Consider the following 6,926-nt stretch of genomic DNA (forward strand, 5'->3'; position numbering starts at 1 on the left):
TGCAACCTCATAATGCAATAGCACTAGAATCGCTCACTCACTCAATCAGATGAACACTATCAAGCAAGAGTGAGATAGAGGGCTCCCAAGTACCACCACACAAGCCACCTAAGGCTATAGTGTGCTCAGCTACTGGCCAAAGGTTGGCCAACACTTCTATTTATAGCCCCATGAGCTAAACTAGCCATTACCCCTTCACTGGGCAGAATTCACAATGACCGGACCGTTGGTCATGATGACCGGATGCTCCAGGCCCTGCGCCCAGTCACTCTTGGCTATCCATGTGGTGCATGTGATCAACATCCACCGTGCGATCCTAATGGCTACTTCATGCGCCAACGGTTAAGTGGTGATCAGACGCATCGAAGAATGACCTGACGCGCACCACCCGTGTCCGCTCAAGCGCTGCCGCGTGCCACCGAACCAGTGATCTAACACGCTGAAGAAACAACCTAACTCACCACAAGCCAGCATTCAGTCATTTCCAGAGAGCACCCCGAGCCTCTATTCTAAAACCAGACGCGTCTGATCCCTAGTGACCAGACTCGCCTCTATGTCCGATCCCCTCTGGATCAACTCAGCGCGGTACGTCAGCGTACATCACCACTAACCAGACGCAGGCCCTGTGTGTCTGGTCACTTTTACTGTGCAGCGTCCGATCAACTCAGCCACTCTGCCCGTGCCTGGCTAGAATTTCCAGCAACTTTGCTCACCACCGATTTTAGCCAGCGAACAGTCCCGCCACCTAGGCACGTACAGTCCTGTCGTTCACTTGTCAGACCATGAATAGCGCAAGCATCACATCCAATCCCTCCCAAACGTTAGTGTCTGAGGACCAGTGGACAGTCCACCACCAAAGGGCAAACAGTCCTCCAATGTCTAGAAAGCAACCCAAGCTCTCTACCACCTCAGTCCACGCTTCCAACTTCTTCTCCTTTGCAAATGTGCCAACACCACCAAGTGATCCATTATCTCTGACATTGTTTGTCGGTCCAATATGGATGTTAGTCATAGTTGGAGCAGAGAATTCACGGAGAGTCTTGTCAGCCATAGCTTCAAAAACTAGTGTTAAGCTCCGCCTTGTCTGGTTGTCTTCTGATTCTAAAGCTAAGACTTTCTTGAGTTTGGCTCTAGTTCTCCTAATTAATGCTTTTGGATCTTCAACGTAGTTTGTCAGAAGGTCAAAACCGATCATGCATTATCCTGCATAAGATATAAAAGTAGACAAAACAAAGGTAATCCTGCTTGAGTAGGGGTAAATGGTTATCTCGATCACATCAATAAGTATAAGTTTATCAATACTTCCTTCTTGCCTAGCTATCTTCCCTGGCAACAGCGCTAAAAATGCTTGTTGGTATTTATTAACTTGTCACTTATTTAGTAGCCACCTATTATAAACCTATATCTCCTAACACTACTTTACTAGGTTGTCATCCCTAGTGATGATGCCAGAGATACTTGTTGGTACTACCTAGCATTACTATTAGAATAACTCTAAGTAGTTCTTTATTATTTCATGTGACTAGAAAGATTATATAGATATGAATGAAAAGGAATCTACAAGCACACAGATAATTATACTATTGTAGCACTTCACCCGAGAGTATTCTAGGTATCGTTATTTATATTTTACCACAGGGAAAGTCTAGCATGGACATGTATTGATAACTTTACTATTGATGGAGAAGTAAACCATAACCAATATTCTACTCATAACAGGGGTAAGTCATAGGATAAGATATGTATATGATAAGTATTGATCAATGATAATGATAAATAACTCAGAATACTCCTTTCTATGGCATTAGCATGGTTAGGTAGAATATTAGAGGAATAATTCCTAAGTCATTCTTAATTATAAGTCAAAGCATATATTGATTAGTGCAATTACACCTAATAGTCATTGCTAAGATCATCTTCATAGCTACACATAAGGGATATTACTAAGGGAGATTAAGAACAGAGCTTGTCCCCCTTTATAACAAGGTCCTACGTGCTACCTACATCGGGGAGTGGACTACAAAGGACTTAACGGGAGTGTCACGTCTGTGATCTATCACATGACCCGGAATATAGGGTGTATCCACTGGTAAACAATGTATAAGCACCACACTAACACAATATTGACCACCCATCCATGGATCCTTAGGGTGAGCGCTATACGAACATATGCATGAATATGATGATAATCCAACTATACTAGGTATATAATCAAAGTAGACGATGAATATTATAACGAAGAACATGAATAAGATGAATACTAATATTATCATAACAATTGTAGCAAGCATATAAAAATAATGGAGATACAAAAGAGAGAGGGGGTACAAAGATTCTACCGAACCTCGCTCTTGACACGATTGGGAATCCAAGCGAAGCCTGCTTGCCTCCCTATAGACCTAGCCTAACTAGCTATGCCCTAGAATATGCTGGAGCTCTGAGGATGATTAGGGTTTCTGTCTTCTCAAATGACTTGATGCCTTCAGGGGGGCAGGGGCTGATTATATAGCCCGGAGCGTCCAACGTGAGCCCTTGGATCAAACCGACTTAAGGAACAGTGTAGATGCAACCTAGGAGGCGGTGGGAAACCGACTTCATGACGCGGAGGCTGATAGGTGGGCCTTAGGGCTAGGCGGCCTACAGCTGGGTCTGGCCAGTCCCACCTGGTAGCCCCTCGGGCTCCACCTCAGTGCAAAGTCCTCTCGAGTCTTCTAGAGTCTTCTAGTGTCCGTTTTGCTGCGGATAAGTGCGATTAACTCTGACATCTAGGTCCACCTTGATGGTTTTCTGAATAAACCCTGCAAAAATCATAGATTCACCAAAACTCATGGAATTTATTAGTTTAAACCCCTAGACCTTTGTTGGTGATCATATTTTATGCCCTTATGCATGTTATATTGATGGTTTATAATGTTTGTTAACTAACGTCAATACATAGCTCAACGAGAACTAAGGAAAAAGTCACTAAAGTAGAGAAAAAGCATCGTGAGGCACATAAGCCCCTGCCATTATCAGACTATGAACGCTCTCTCGACAAGTCATATAAGGCATCGCTGAAAGCGAAGAGAGCAGGGAAAGATGTTGCACAGCTCAGACAACAATCTAAGCAATCTATCTACCCACTAGTTGTTGAGGATGATTGTACAAATGCACAAGACTGTCCAATCGATAGGGAGTCACTCCAAGACTTCATGGACACAATAGGTCTCACACCTCAACAACTCATTGGGGGAGGATCGAAACCAATAGCCAACTTTGATATTTATCGGACCTATGACTATGGCAGGAGTCTTGTCAACCCTAAGTCCTAGTCATCACTGGGTACGCAAATGTTCTTGTTAAACAAGTGGTACTTAAGAGCATGTGACAACGAAGAGGCATGGCTTATTGTTAGAATTAGAATAGAGCATTACTTCAATGGCTATGACATTTTACATATTGAGTTCAATGAATTACACCAACTATTAAATCAGGATGCTCTCGACAAATCTCTCCTCAGCTACTGGTGTTTGTAAGTGATTCTTTCTACAATTGAAGTAACTTGCATATTAGTTTGTTGTCTATATATAGTTATCCTCACACTATATATATTCTTTTGTACTATATAAATGCAGATATGGGATGCTAAAACTAAAGAAAAAAAGGGTTAACTGATGTTGGTTCCATGGATCCAAATCACACATTCAAGGACACACTTACTCGATATGATAGATGGCGACCTCAAGTGGAGAATAATCTGTTTAGGTTCTTAGATAACCAACATAATAAGACACGAATACTCTTCCCTTACAACTTCAAGTGAGTGTTAATGTCTTGTGCCCATTTTATTTTGTTACTCCATGTTGACTTTAGTTAATGAGTTATGCCTGCGTATAAACATGTAGCTATCACTAGATACTGCTGGTCATCGATATGCCCAGGAGTACTGTAAACATCTTTGACTCAGCAACAAAACCCTGAGAAGATTACCAAGAAATGATAGATATTCTACAGTGGTAATTTTTGTTTCGCACACTTTACACTCTCTTATGCCATTTTATTGATATAACTCCATTGTTGGTATTTATTAACTTGTCACTTGTTTAAGTAGTCACCTAATGATTGTTGACATTTCTTAGCATCACTTTTACTAAGTTGTCACCCCAAATGATGGTGCCAGAAATGCTTATTGGTACTACCTAGTGCCACCTCTAGAATGACACTAAGAAGTATGTTAGAATTTCATGTGACTAGATAGAATATATATATGATTGAAAGGAATTGCAAGCGCACAGATAATATACCATTTGAGCACTTCACCTGGGAGTATTCTAGGTATCGTTATTTATATTTTTACCATAGGGAAGGACGGGCAGTGGAAATATATTGATAACTTATACACATGATGGAGAAATAAACCATAACCAAACTTCTACACACAATAGGGGTAAGTCAAGAGATAAATGTATAGGAATGGTAAGTAATAACTAATCATTGATCACTTAGAGTACTCCTTTCTATGGCATTAGCATGGCTAAGTAGAATATTAGAGAAATAATTCCTAAGTCATTCTTAATTACAAGTCAAAGGATACGTTGATTAGTACAATTACACTTAGTAATCATGGTTAAGATCAACTTCATATCTACACATAAGGGATATTACTAAGAAAGATTAAGAACAGAGCTTGTCTTCCTTTGTAACTAGATCCTACTTGTCCTATATTCGGGGAGTGGACTACAAAGGACTCAATGGGAGTGTCACATCCGCAATCTACCATATGACCTAGAATATAGGGTGTATCCACAGCTAAACAACGTATAAGCACCACACTTACACAATGTCAACCACTCACCCCTGGATCCAAAGAGTGAGCGCTATACGAACTTATGCATGAGCATGACTATAATCTAACTATACTAAGCATATAATCAAATTAGACGATGAACATGTTAACTAGGAACATGATTAATATGAAGAACAATGTCATAACAATTGTAGCAAACATATAAAAGTAATGAGAGATACAAAAGAGAGGGGTAAAAATGTTATACCAAGCCATGCTCTTGACACGATCAGGAATCCAAACAAAGCTTGCCTCCCTCTAGACCTAGCCTAGCAAGTTATGCCCTAGAATATGGTGGAGCTCTAAGGATGATTAGGGTTTCTATCTTTTCAACTAACTTGATCAGGGTTTGATGCCTTAGGAGGGGTGGCAGGGGCTGGTATATATAGGTCGGAGCATCAATCCTAAGCTCTTGGATCAAACCGACTTAAATGGATGCCTGTAGATGCAACCTAGGAGGCGGTGGAGAACCGACATTCGAAGGAGGGGCTGACAGTTGGGGCCCACAGGATGGTCGGCCTATAGGTGGGGCCGGCCGGCCCCACCTGGTTGCGTTTCGCCCTCCACTTTGGTGTAGTGTCCTCTCGAGTCTTCTAGAACCTTCTAGAGTTGTTTTCGCTATGAATAAGCGTGATTAATTTTGACATCTAGGTCCACCATGATGGTTTTCTGGATAAACCCTGCAGAAAATATAGATTCACCAAAACTCATGGAATTTGTTAGTTTAAACCCCTAAACCTTTGTTGGTGATTACTTTCATGCCCTTATACATGTTATATTGATAGTTTATAATGTTTGTTAACTACCATCAACAAACTCCTCCAAGCTTAACCTTTGCTCATCCCTGAGTAATGCTAAACTCAGCAAAAGAATCAGGAGTTGCCTCAATGTTTTCACTCCTCAAAAGTACACATGCGTTCAAACAAGAATTCTCCTCCGAATTAGAATAAATCGATTCAACTTTCAAACTTACCCATATTACCTTCAACCATGGGGCTTCTTAGCCTTCACTTGGGTCTTGAGCAATTGAAAGATAGAACGATCAAGTCAAGCACTATGACTCAAGTTCTTTGCTCAACCATTATTCTAGAGTTTTTATAGATTTTCAAAATAAAACTTAGAGCTTCCATTGTATGACACTCTCAATATATGTGGTATTTATGGATCCTCACCAAGGCAATATTGATGTTATTCCTTTTTCACATCCTACCACTAAGGCTTTATGTGGAGTTCATAGGAGTGGAAAAAGCATGAAAGAACATACTTGCAATACATGTATTGTAAAGTCAAACCTCGGATCCAAAGAGAGTTGAGTCATACAATCAAATCAAGATGTGCATGTGTGTGGATGTATGGTGGATATATATGGTGGCTAACCTAATTCTACTATGCTCCTTGAAAACTTATCACTCTTTTGAAACTGAGAAACAACTTTGCAAGAAAACATGGGATGTCTTATCCATCTCTCTTTTTCTCTTTTTTTAGGCAGGCATCTGAGTACCCATTGTTTTCAATATCTCGGACACTTGTCCATTTTTTTCAACTCTTTTTTTCTTTTTTTATGAATAACTTTTGCATTGCCCAATGCTTCTTTTCTGCAACAAAACTTTTGAGAGATAGCAACAAGAATTTGGAGCATTTATTTGGTGGATGGAAAGCCTATCAAGCATTTTTTGTGTTCACTCCTAGTGTAGGAGTAAAACATTTTTAGGTGGATCTAACTGGAATGGCATGTTTTTGCGCCTACCCTAGTGTAGGAGTAGCGCATATGTGGGTGGTGTGTACATGATCTTGATTTTAAGAGCATGGTAAACCTCTTATAAGGGTCAACAAAGCTTGACTAAACTCAATGCAAAACAAGCAGCATATAAGTGGAAGTTTTCCTAGTTTAAATAACATATATGGCTCTAGTAGGAATTCAAGCTTTGTCATACAGGAACTCATCATGTAGTACTTTTATGTTTTTTTTTCAAAAGGCAAATCTTCAGAACTTTAGTATCACTTGGAACAAGATATACAACAGCTTAGACCTTCTCATATCATACCCATCAATTACCTAGACTTAGATCAAGCATATGCAACCCACGAGTTTCAATTTCAG

Source organism: Miscanthus floridulus, chromosome 18 (assembly GCF_019320115.1).
Source record: "Miscanthus floridulus cultivar M001 chromosome 18, ASM1932011v1, whole genome shotgun sequence".
Classification (NCBI taxonomy): Eukaryota; Viridiplantae; Streptophyta; class Magnoliopsida; order Poales; family Poaceae; genus Miscanthus; species Miscanthus floridulus.